We start from the raw sequence: 13,850 nt of genomic DNA on the forward strand, positions 1-13,850 counted from the left end.
TTTAAGAGTTTTACATACAATTTATAAAAACTATGCACACAAAGACAATATCCTGCAAAAAAAAAAAAAAAAATAAGCAGTTTTAATTTAAGCAATTATTATTTCATTTTAGTAAACAAAATTTTGAAAGTTTGAATTATTGAGGCTCATAAATTTTTCTTACCCTGTTGGCTAACATTTCACAATATTCAATTTTCAAAAAAAAAAAAAAAAAAGTGAACTAGATATTTTCTGAGTTGTTAAAAATTTGAACTGACTGAATATTTTAGCATTTTTCATCAAGTTTTAAATTGCGTTATGCAACAATAAATATTCCTATTTTTAAAAAAAATTAATCCCAAGAAACTGAAACAATAAGATATTACTTAATTAAAAACTTCATTCTCTTCTAAAATATAAGAATTGGAAATAGTAGCCGACATGTTTCAAGCTCTCAAAAACAGACACTCATTTTCAAGTCTTGTCGGACGCAAATGCGAAGAAATAAAAGTAATTTGAAGTATAAAACGTGAAGTTGCTAATGAAAAATGGAAAAATAAAGGAGAGAAAGAGAGCTAGAAAAAAGCCGCAACAGTCGAGAGAAAAGAAATAAAACAGAACAAGAAAAACTACGGTAGACGAGAGGGGCAAATCAGGGTAATATGCATTTCTACTCGATATGGAGAGGTGGTGAAGAACTAATGCGTTAGCAAGGGAATCAGCATTCATATGAATAAAACAGGATTCCAGGACATCACGATAAGTTGATGTGACCGTGGTGAAAATAATTTTGTCATAGTCGAAATTTAATTTTTGTGCAATGTGCAGCAACAATGTGCAGCAATCGCTGATTTTGCCTGTTCATTATAAGTGACATAGATATTCCTTTTGATAAATTTTTTTAAGAAATATAAAAGACAATTATAGTTAAAACGTAATTATTTTAAGTTATTATTTTTTTGCATAAAATTTTACTTTCAAAAAATTACTATATATTAATATTTAATCTATTTTAAGCATCGCAATTGTTTCCGAAAATGCAATGCTTTCGCTGCATTTAGAACATTTAATTTTTTTAAATTTTAGATCTAAGCTACCTCTAATATTCTGAAAGTCGAGAAATGGTAATCATAATGCTTTTTAGAATGGTTTGGTAACTTAGTTAATAATCGTCACTAAGTATTACATGCTCTTTGAGAAAAAGTAAATTTTTGTGTATGATTTGGTAGTTTAGTAATCGACACTAATAACTAATTAATTATTACATCTTCAAGCCTCAAGAGATAAAGTTTGCATCTTTGTATGTTAAAATCTGATGCCAAAATCAAAACTCATTAAAATTTAACGTTTTAAATATTGAAACTTATTTATTTCAAATTCGAACCGCTACTAATTGTTAAAGAATTAGGGATAAAGTGTAGAACTGATTTTTTTGGAACGATTGAATCTTATTGCAAGGTTGTGGACATAATTTTTTTTATTTTTTTGATCCTCCAATGTTATAAAATAATAAATCTGAGCAATTTTATTGAAAGGGGGCTGTTTTATATCTAATTATTCCTACTAGTAAATATTGAAAATTAATAATTTTATTACTTATTACATCCCACTAATTTCTAACCGAACTGTGTAATGGTCAGGGAGCTGACCTCGTGTAAGAAAGGTCCTGGGTTCGAATCCTGGACAAGGCATGGATACTCTCTCATTCTCTGTACTATTTGTCCTTACTATATAAGCAGCGTTTGTCCACTTAATATGATGCCCCTGAAAGAGGGGAACTAATCTGCAATACTGATATCTCTGAATGACAATTATCAATCGAATGGACATAGAAAAAAAATTTGATGAAAAGTCTAATTAATTTATCGTACTATATGACTGAAATTTTGAAAATTCTTGCTTTTAATAATTTTAGAAATTATTTGTTATAGCTGAAGATAAACTGATAATCGAAGAATTAATTAACAATTATTAAAATCCTAACTTATCTCTTTCAAATATTTATATTATAATGACTTTAAAAAATATCAACAAAATGATTCAACTAAATACAAATTTAATACACATTGCTCTCAGAAAAGCTATTTATTGGCTTCCAGCAAGTTAATATTCAAAATCGCATTTTAAAAAATTAAATAAAGCTAATCTCATAAATTTGAGAGCATATTTCCAATTTTAAACTTCACGTAGAATATAAAACTTAAAGAAAAACGGGATAAAAAAAATAGAAGTACAAAAAAAAGATACCTTTCAAAAATACACAAAATAAAAAAAAAGTTATTTAAGTAAACCCTTTTTTTTTCTCTTCTAAATGCATTATTTTTAATTTAAGAATAGCCAAAGCAAAGAAAACTGTTTATGAAAATCGATAAATTGAAATTCATCTGATAGCAAAACTAGTAGGAAAAAAAGGGAATTTCGTAGGAAGGAAAGATAGGATTCTGTGGTAATGACATTTTCTGGCAGGAAATTTTTATTCAACTTTGCATTAATGTAAAGAGTTGCTCAGAGAATAAGACTAGAAACACTACAAAATAGATTTTTTTAAAGATAAAAGAATTGCATAAAAAAAGAAAGTCTTTTTCATCGTTTTACCGAAATTGTTTATAAAAAATGTTTGAATAGTTTATATAGTTTTCAAACATTTTACCTTAAGTTTTCAAAATTTTATGATAAGCAAAATTTACTAAAATATTTTTCACGCAATAGCATCGCATTTAATTGCAATACGAAATAAAAATTTTTTAATCCCATTTAGTTATACTTAAAATTAAATTATATTTTTCAGTTCGAATTTTTCATTATTACTTTAAAAACTAAAACAATTAAAACTGAATTAATAATAAAACATTTTCTTTGACCAAATAATTAAGTTCATAAATTTCACTTTTGATCAAATAGGACAATATGCAACTTTCAAATTAATTTTAGTACAATGTAATTTATTATAAACGTTTCTTTTTACTAGGTATCAATAAAGACTTACTTAAATATGATATTAAATACTTGCTTTTATAGAAACCAAAATATGTCAATAGTCTTATTAAATCAGATTTTTTATTATTCACAAAAGCACTAAAGTATTCTAATAAATTTCTGAAACAAGGCATTTCGATTATGAGCTTGATAACATTTATTTAATTCTTATTTTATGATTCTTTTAGGAAAATCTTTTTAAATCACAAAATTAAAAAAAATACTCTTCACCGTTTTTTATACAGGATGTTCCGTAATTACCAACTATAAAATGTATTTTCAGAAACCTTCTCAACTGTGGGGTTTCTGGCGGAAACATGGGGGGTGGGGGTAAAAAAGTGGTGATTGGATACTCTTCGAATTTTCATCAGGTAACCAAACAGGTTTTGGCGCTTCTTATTTCATCCTCCTCACTAGTAGTTCGAAGGCGATTTTACTTCTTTATCGTTTAAATATCAATTTGCAACTCACATTGTGTCAACTTTTCAAACTTCATATTTTTCAATAAAAAAAAATAAAAAAATTAAGAAACATATTAGGAATTGAGCCTACCGGCCTATGTAGGGGTCAGGGAACTGACCTTACACCAGAAAGGTTCTGGGTTTGAATCCCGGGCAGGGCATGCATACTCCTTCATTCTCTGTACTATCTGCCCCTACTGTGGGAGCAGCTTTGGTCCACCTTATACGGTGGTCAGCACCTAATATGGTGGTCACCTAATAAAGTGGCAAACAAATCTGCCCTTCAGATGGCTGTCTGGCAAAAAGTCATTCCCCTTGCGGGCATGAGAAAAAAATATTAGGAGTTGATCGCAGAGGACTCTTCCTTTGAAAAAATAAAGCTTTAAAAACTTATTTGTTAGGATCGTCAAATTTACACGAAAACATTGTCAAAGTTTGAGAAATCATTATTGAGGCCAATCTGAGCTAATGTGGTATTAAAATCACTTAAAAATGTTTATTTGCCGTATGAAAATAAGGGGAGGTTCTAAAAAGGAAAGCCTTCCTGTTTTCTGCCACAAAAAACCTGGGTTTTGATAGTTTTATATTCCTAACAGGTAACCGAGAGGTCAATGTATCTGACTGCGAAGCCAATAGTTATGGGTTTGAATCCCGCTCAGGGCATGGTTGTCTCTATTACTGTATTTTCCCTGTCTTGTATGATGCATGAATGTGACTCACCCTATATGAACTGACTACCAGCGGCAGTGCGGCATGGGTAATGAAATAAAATAGTTTTAAATTCCCATTTATTCTAAATGATTTTTATTATAATTCTGATTTTCATGGTGTTTTTTTTTTTCGTCCTTAAATATTGAAGTGTGAATTCAATTTTGGAAGGTTATCTCATTTTTGAGAAGGATTGTAACATTTTCTATTAGCACACCTTGTATGCAGATATAATAATATTATCTAACAATTTCAAGGAAAAGTATTAGCTTTCCAATGTTTATGTACATGGTATCTGGTTTTCATCTCGCATCTACTATTTTTAGTTATTTTCACCTCACTTTGGTTTTAAATTAATTTAATTCAAAAATACAACATTTATAATAGACAATAATTTCTAAAACTTCGAAGATTTAAAACTATTTACTATGAAAACAAAACTCATTCGACATTAATTCTCAATTAATTTTATGGTTAAAAATAACTGTTTACCTTACGCAAAAGATCGAGATGTTAAAAAAAAAAAAAAAAAAAAAAACTATTCTCGAATATTTTTTTCTGAATGAAAAGAAAAGTAAAAAAGAACTAGAGAGCTTTCTTCTCTTTTTTTAAAAATCTTATAAATTAAAAAAAAAAAAAGCATTTGTAAAGATAAATGTAAAGAATGAAAAACAAAGTAAGCAAGGAAAGGAAACCAACTGATAAACGACAAAGAGAAGCTTCTATGGAATTAAATCTGTTTTATAGTATTTGTTCAATATTGATTTATGTTTATAATTTCTTTTATTAGTTATATTCTTTGAAGGAAAACTTTTGTTTGATCAATGCATATGTACATAATCAAATTACGTATACTAAATGTTATATTATGTATGATGTTTTTAACTAATGTTATTGGTTTATAAACATTGTATTTCAATTTCAACTAAACTAATAAAACAATTTTATTTTTAATTATTTAATTTATATAAATATCTTAATTGTATCCAATAAAAAAATTTTATATATAATTTTATTTAATTTTTTAAAGTATAAAACCAATTTTTGTTTTCTTTTAGTTGGAATAAAAATGAATTAAATATTACAATGTATCTAACTTTATGTTTTTAATTTACTTAGTTTAAACTTCATAGTATTTATATTTTCATTCTTATTTACTATTAAATATCATAAAAGAGTTTTTAAAAAAAATCAAGATTTTAAAGCAAAGTTGATTTTATTCAATGATTATTTAATAAAAGCTTACTTCTGATAAATCAAAAAAATAAAAACTCTTATTTACTACTTTTACGTTTCGCGGCTTGGTTTTCTTTTAAAATTGATATCTTTTGTGTAATGAAGCACAAAAAGGAAACAATTTTCTGGTGTTGAATTTCAAGAAAAAGAAATCCATAAAATAAATAATGTGCTGGTGAGTTTTTACACTTGGGAATGCATCTACCCTTTCCAAATAAATGGAATTCAACCGGAGTAAAAAAAGCTTACGATTTAAAAGCTTTAAAGATTCATTATACCAAGAAAAAATAAAAATATCAAATATTAGGAGTACCTACTATTTGTACGAAAAAAAAAGAAGTACAAACACTTAACTCTTGAAATATATATTTAATATTTACCTTAAGTATTCTTAAAGTAAACTTCTGCTTTGCTGTATCCTTTAATAATGATTAGATTCATTTGAGTTTCCATTATATAAATATTTTATCATCATATCTGTTTAAAACAAAACTTCAGTATAATACCATATATGCTGAGAATATACCAATAATGTGCTTATATTATTTCAATGTGCACACTGATAAAGTTGAACTTCCGTGATGTTATTTAAGGACACTAATGTTATTTCAAGACACTGATGCTATTTAAAGACACTGATGCTATTTAAAGACACTGATGCTATTTAAAGACACTGATAATAGTTTTATAGACTGATGATAATGTTATGCACTGATATTGATGTTATGCACTGATGCTAATGTTATACACTGAAGTTAATGTTATGCACTGATGTTATATTAAGTTATACACTGATGTTATATCAAGTTATACACTAAAGTTAAAGTTAAGAAAAGTAAAGTTAAAGTTATTTTAAGTCACTGATGCTATTTAAAGACATTGAAGTCAATGTTATACACTGGTGTTATTTAAAGTTAATCAGAATTGTACACTGCTGGTACATAAATGCTTTAAACGTATATAGTAACTATAATGTAATTTTGAAATAGGGAATTTTTTTAAATTTAATTATTCTAAATTTTCATTCTATTCGAATATATAATACTTGAAAGGAGCTATAATACTTTAGATATTCAACGTCGTTATATTACTTTGCGTAAAAACACCAAAGTCTCCCTCTGTTTTATTTTAATATCTAGAAAATTTAAATGATTAGTGATAATATAAGGAAGTCTGTATAAACCAATGAGAATGAACTATTTTCTGGAATAAATATAACGAAATATAAGTATGATTTTAGTGATCCTATAAAAAAAGATTATAAATTCATGTGAATTGACTATTTTTTTCCGCATATTAATATATATATGATTTTAGTTATATTATAAAGACGATTGTATGGATGAATAAATTTTTTTGGAACAAATAATAAAAACATAAACGGGATTTCAAGTATATATCAAGTATATTTGTATATTTTTAATACAAAATGACAAAGGATGCATAATCTTAAATATTAGTGATTAATTTATTTTACTATATAAAAATTGGAATAGAATATTTTTTCTTTCAAATTTTATATAAAATAATAATAATCGTTTCAGGTTAAAAAAATATAAACAATAAAATTGACCCTTTCCTCCGTTAAAAGAGTATTCAAGTTATCGAATACTCTAAAAATCAGAATATTCCAAGCACGTTTTATTTTAAAAGCCTCGGAAGTCGAACAAAGCATAGTGCAAATTGCCTCATGCTTATATTGCGAGAGATTGAGTTGAAGAATTTTTACAAGTCAAAGCTCGAAAAAAATTTATGGAAAAAATATTTTTGTTTAAGAGTCAATCTAAATACTTAGTTCAAAAGTAATATTATGAAGCTTTTGTTTAATTTTTTCTTCTTATTAAGACTTTATTTCTATTTTTATTTTAAACTTATTTACACGTTGGTTTCTGCAGAAGTTTTATTATTTTTAAGTTATAAATGATTTCTTCTCAAGTCTTTCTGAAACTGTTGAAGCATTTTAAACCCACTGAGTGCCTGAAAGAGTTTATCAATTGTCGTATATTCATTTAATTTCTCCAAGAACATTCAAAAGCATTTCATATTTCTTATAAATCAAATAGCATTGTTGTTCATCTTAACGTTGAAAAACTAACATTTTCCACAGTAAAAAAAAAAAAAATAAATAAAGCAAAAAAAGTTTGAAGAACAAAATATTAATAAATTTTTTTAAAGTAATGATTTTCATATAATGATAAGAGTAACGTTCAAAATATGTTTCAGAAGCACTTCGAATCTTTCAAATTGTTAAATACTCTTCAGACGTATAGATGTTTTGGAGAAATTAAAATAAAAATTAAAACCAAGTCTTTAATAATTATTAAGGAAAATAATAAAATTAAATTGATTTAAAATTCTAAGTTTATTAGCCCCAGAGTCAGTTGAGAAAAAACAAAATTAAAATTTCATTTATCAACAAACTACTTTATTATGTTTATAAGAACTCAGACATTTATTATGATCTTAAAATACTTAAATTTTTTATTATTAATTAAACTAAAGTAAATTAGCTTGAAAAATTTTAAAACATTGTATATAAAATTTACTATTTACAAAGAGGTATTAAAAACAAAAAAAAATTTATTTTATAAAAATAATTATTGAAAATTTATTAAAATAGTTTCATTGCAAACAATATTTAATATTTATAATGAATTGCAGTATCTTAATACTTTAATTTTGAAAAAAAAGTATTTTATTGCACCTTTTAAATAAAACGTTTATAAGAACAGATATTTAAGCATTTTAATTAAAAAAACTTATTAAAATATAAAACTTTCAGACTACAAAATTTTGTAATTAAAATTTTTTATTTTCTAAATGTTGTAAGTGTAAATTAAAGTGTAAATTAAATAATTAATAAAATGCTATCAATCAACAAAACAAATGCAAAATTAAAAATTATATTAAACTACTAAAATGTCTAATCCAAGGGAAAAAAAACGAGAGTATTAAAAATACCATTATTTTTAATACTCTTTAGTTCAATGTTGTTCAATTTAATGCTTCATACAATCACTGAATTTTTATTTCGATATTTTGCGCAAGGTAACCAATAAAATTATTCAAAATAAAAAATTTTCCTATTTAAGATAATCAATAAAAGATAATAAATAACATAATAAAAAATTCAATGAAAAAAACTACAGTATTAAAAATAACATTATTTTAAGTTTAATGTTGTTTAGTTTATTGTTTCATACAGCAACCGCATTTTTATTGCAATATTTTACCCAAGTAAAAAATTATTCAAAATAAAATAATTCTTCATTCAAAATAATAAATGAAAGAAAAACACAAAACCTAACAATTCGATCATGTTCTCATTTCAAACCCAATAAAAAGAGCGAAAATATATTTTAAAGAACAAAACTAAATTCAAGGACATGAAAACAGTATCCTCACCTTTTCTGTGAACCACAGTGATGCAAACGATCTCCCAAATCGGCTATGTCCGATCCGTAGATCAAACAGCCCGCATCTCAAACTCACGAGAATATGAAGATATGAGATCGTATCCCGCGTTGCTACTCTAACTTCGAACTCTACCGAAGCAGATCTGAGAATGCCTTCAGTAGAACGACGAACCAGTGACTCTCGCGCGCCCCCTTTTCCTACATTCGAATCACACGCCCCCCCCCTAATTTGTACGTCCCACTCTTAGCTCCCCACCTGGTTGCTCGTATCCCCCCCCCCCCTTTTCTCACTCATTCCGTGACAAACCAAATATCTCTTTTCTGTTGTTTTTGATGTTATTAAAGGAAGTAAGGAAAGAATTGTGGTAGACGGGACTTGCTAAACTTAATTGAAATGTGAAATACCACGCGTGTCGGAGTCGTTTGTTTTGTTTTGATTTGTTTAAAATAATAATAAAACTCTAATTTGGAATTTAAATTCGATAACAATGTTTGTTGAATTTAGTTTTTCAAAATTGCCGAATTGTATAAGAATGTTTTTTTTTTTCTCCCATCCATGTTCAAAAAAAATTTTTTTAAGTATGTCTTGTCATTTTATAATCCATTTAAAGCCGTTGTTTTTTTATTGTTGAAGTATTGTGGCATAAATTCTTAAGAGGGAATTAAGGGATTTGATTATTTAGTTTATTTTTTAAGAATTTGGTAAGGAATTTATTTTCGTAACAATAGAGGACAGTTACAGAGAAATAGGAAAAAAAATTTTTCAAGGAAAAGTATAGAAAAACCAAGTAATCTTTTAATTGCTTTGTTAAAATAACACATCAGTACGTAACTACGTGTAAATTTGAAAAAGCATGTAAAAACTTTTCTTATTGAATAAGTACAGTTTGTACGCAATTAAATAAAAAGTTAAAAAGAAAATTTAAAAATTACCCCGTTTTCTCTTTTCTCAATCATTTTGTGAATGCTTCTTTTTCTCTTTTATGTCGTTTCGGATTTTATTGAGAGAAAGGGAAGAAAATAATTGTGGCAGACGAAAATTTCAAGTCTTCAGATGTAATTAACATGCAACGTACCAAGCGTGCAGTTATAATTTGTTTTAAATTTGCTTATAATTTGAAAAATTTATAATGTTTCTGGTTAAAAAAAACATTTATTACGGTTTTTATGCCATGCTCTAAGATATCATGATTAAATTACCAAATTTAATCACATTTACCAAAGTTTATCACATATTAAGAAAACCATATGTTATTGTAAATTTTACCAAAATCATTACCCAAGTACTTCGCTAAAAATTACCGTGCTCTTTGGTGTTTCCACAGAGCGGGAAACACGGTAACCTTAGCCATATTCTGGTAGTTTTGACCACATTTTTTTTGATGTTGAAAGAATAGATTTGTTTAAGTTTTCGCTTATGTGTGCTTACATGGAGATTTTCAAACGCTGAACAATTTTTACTTAACGCAATTGAAACTAAAATCTAATTAGTGTGTTAAAAAAAAATTAATCTTCACATTGCTACACGATAAAATATTTTTTTAAATCTAAATTACTGGTTGATTGATAGTAAAACAAATAAAATATGACTACATTACATTACATTTCGTTAAATAAAATCCTTTGTTTGCGTCTGAATTTATCTATTTGTAGATCAATTTATCTATACACATGTTTATTTCCGTTCAAGTGTGTTTATCTCTAAAATTATGCATCTGTAGTCTATTTTAGTTTAAATTATTTTTTTACTTATTAAAAGTTTCGCGTGTAACAGATAAAACTTTTTGTTTCCCTTTGAAATTCAATATTCCATTAAGCAGCATTACAAATTTAATTTCTGATATCCATAAAATGCAAAAAACAATTTATAAATATTGCAAATAAAAACGAAATGATTCTCTTAAAAAAACAAATTAATTTTTTTTAAACTTATTTTTTCCTTCCTTCCAAATAAAGGTGAATAGCTTTTGCAATTGAAATGTTTAGATAAAAAAAATATTATATAACTTCTAAGTCACGACTTATAAACACTTATTAAACGACCATATGCCGTGACTTTTAACATTAGCATTGATAATGGAAAAAGTAAACACGTGAGGACTAAAGTTATAGATATTTTTTCACTAAATTACATATTCTATGTCTATAAATATCTATTAGTCTATTAATTTTATGCTTCCAACGATCTTTTTTAGTACATAAATATAGATATATAAGACCATTTACTCATTATATTTCAATCTTAACGTTTCCCATTTCCTATTTTCGATTTTTTTAAAGATGATATAAAACAAAGATCACACAAGCGGTATTAATAATAGCTTTTAGTTAACAGTTAAATACATTTTTTCTCATGCTATTTTGAGTGCAGTTTGAGATTTTTTTTCTCGTCTCCTTGCGTTTTTTAATTACTGAAAAACTGTAAAAAAAGATTCTTGCTCAATAATAAAAATCTTACTTATTTTTTTCACATATTTATATTATTTATATCACATATTTTTTATATATATAAGATTATTTCAAAGATGGTATAAAAAAGATTGCACAAGCGGTATTAATAATAGCTTTTAGTTAATAATTAAGTACATTTTTACTCCTGTTATTTAGTCTCCAATTTGAGCTTTCTTTTGTGTCCTTTCATTTCTTTAATTATTTAATAACAAGCAAAAATTGTTAAAAATTCTGTTTTTGTATAATTTTTTTGTCAATACTTTATGTTTCAAAAATACTTTTAAATCTTTGAAATCGTATCATAGTTTTCGTATTCTCTTTAAAACCTTTTTTTTGTTGATTTAATATTGATTTACACATTTCTTTTATTCGTTTTTGAAAGATTTTATTTTAATTTCAAATGTATAGTGTATTTAGATTTGTTGATTGGCTAATAGATAAAGTTATAGTGAAATTTTGCTTTTCACAGAAGATTGATTTTAGACAGACGATACATTGTTTTAATGTTCTTTTTTTTAGTTATATCTGTTCGATGTAATGCAGGGATCTATTTAATAATTCTTGCATGCAATTTCAGTGCAAGAGTACGTTCAATTAATTTTCAATTGAATGGAAAATCGGTGAAATAAAATAGAAGTATAAAAGGATAGCTCTCAAAACTAAACAAAATTTAAAATAAATAAATAGAGTAAATTTTTCCCCTAAATGCATTGTTTTTAATTTAAGAATACCCAAAGCAAAGAATATGAATATCGATAAACGGATATTCGATATATGGATATTTTATAGACCGAAGATAGACAGAAGACATAATGTTTTTATATAGTTTTTCAGTAATATTTCTTTAATAATTTTAATCATTTCTTTGATTTGTACTTGTAAAATTTTATTTCAGTTGTAAATGTAATGTTTTAAGATTTGCTAATAGATGAGGTCTGCCGTTAAAGTAACATTTATTTTTAATCTTTTGACAGAAAATAGATATTGATCAGGATGTATTCTTTTAATATCGTTTTTAGTGATGTTTATTCAATTAAATTAGTAATGTTATTTCATATTTTTTAGTCATACTTTTGCAATTTTAGTGGAATAACATGTTTTATGAATTTCCTATCAACACAATAAATTGCAATGCAGCTAAGTTTAAACAAATAATATTAGCTAAAATGTATAAGAAAGGCTTGGGATAATATAATGATAAGCCACTTTTTCAAATTGTTCATAAGATATTTCAGAGCGTTTTTCTGAAAAATATCACAATGTTCACATAAAAACTTCAGTTGTTTCAATGGTAACTAGTAAAAACTCAGGAAACATGTCAAGTATCCATCTGGAAATTGTACTGAGGAATAGATTGATGTAAAAATGTATCTTTTGGGACAAGTGTGTCGTATCATTATACTGTCCAAAGTTTTTTCATGCATTAATCTTCATAAACACAAAATTTATGTTATTTAAAATTAAAAAAATTATATTTCTAACACAAGTAGTAGTTTAAAATTAATATAAAAACACTATTATACACATGTCTGCAAGAAAGTTGAAAAAGTTTCTTGAAATCCTAAATTTTTGTTGCTTTTACTGCATATTTCAACTCATTTTTTAATTTTGTTATTTAAATTACGTTATTTAAATTTTATAGATTTCAAACGAACTTCATAAAATCTCTCGTCAACAAGTTTAAATAATTCATTTTCATATCAAAAACACATTTTCCAAAATTAATTTATTTTACTTAAACATCTAAATATGGCTTAATAATCTTTACAAATAGCTTCAGGCTCAAGGAGTACTATCAATCAAAGCTATTGATTTTAAGAATAATTTGCGAATAAGTCGGCAAGAGTAAATAGTGAAATCCACAATTTATCATTCTTGTTTTAAGTCTTGCCTCTTTAATTAAAACCATAACATATTTGGAAAGAATGTACATTTTTTTAAATTATCGCAAATAGAATACTTCTCAGTTTGCTGAAAGGGATTTAAGTATTCAAATGTAGGAAGTTAAAATTTATGTTACATTGGAAGCAGAACACTTATTAAATGCGTAAAATGTATCAACGTTTCGCTAATTATAATCCGTTGCTGGAATTTTTAGAAGTCAAATTTGATTAATGGCAGGAATGAAAGTAGCGTACCTTATAGCACAATTATTTCATTAAATATTTTCACTTTCCTTTTCTAGGAAGTATGGAACCTTATAAAATTTCTAAATTAACATTTTTTTTTGTTTTGTTTTTCACACTCGTCCTGTCTTTTTAATAAAAAATCTTCATCCTGTATCCTGACTTTAAAGTTTTAATTATGGATTGCAGTTTTTTGATTTTTTTCCTAAAACATAGTAAATGTTTGTATCAAGCATATTTTTTGATATAAAAAATCTATCTTTAAAATAAAAACTGGGTTTTATTGTTTTTTTCCATGCTAACTTTACAGAAATGAAACCTTTTTTTTAAATGCCCACCTGGACAATGACTTTCGTCATACAGGTATCTGAAGGGCAGATTTGTTGGCCACTCTTTCAGGGGTACCATATTAGGTGACCAACGTTGCTCAAACAGTGAACAGACAGTGCAGAGAAGGAAAGAACATTCATGTTTTGCACGGGATTCGAGCCCAGAAC

At 26.1% G+C, this 13,850-nt stretch overlaps 1 protein-coding gene across 3 annotated transcripts in view; it reads right to left on the bottom strand.

Moving 5' to 3' along the window:
• The window catches only part of LOC107440916 (fibroblast growth factor receptor-like 1), a 286,439-nt gene that overhangs the window by 122,393 nt on the left and 150,196 nt on the right, over positions 1 to 13,850 (bottom strand). The window contains exon 1 of one of the 3 annotated variants that reach the window (XM_016054001.4): positions 8,766 to 8,959. The exons of 1 other annotated variant lie outside the window; for it this stretch is intronic. The gene's annotated coding sequence lies outside the window, so the exon portion shown is untranslated. Of the gene's footprint in view, positions 1 to 8,765; positions 8,960 to 13,850 lie in introns of those variants that run through there. One more of the 3 variants, XM_016054002.4, reaches the window with a different exon arrangement.

Source organism: Parasteatoda tepidariorum, chromosome 12 (genome assembly GCF_982258835.1).
Source record: "Parasteatoda tepidariorum strain Cologne lab strain chromosome 12, Ptep-v5.0, whole genome shotgun sequence".
NCBI classification, from domain to species: domain Eukaryota; kingdom Metazoa; phylum Arthropoda; class Arachnida; order Araneae; family Theridiidae; genus Parasteatoda; species Parasteatoda tepidariorum.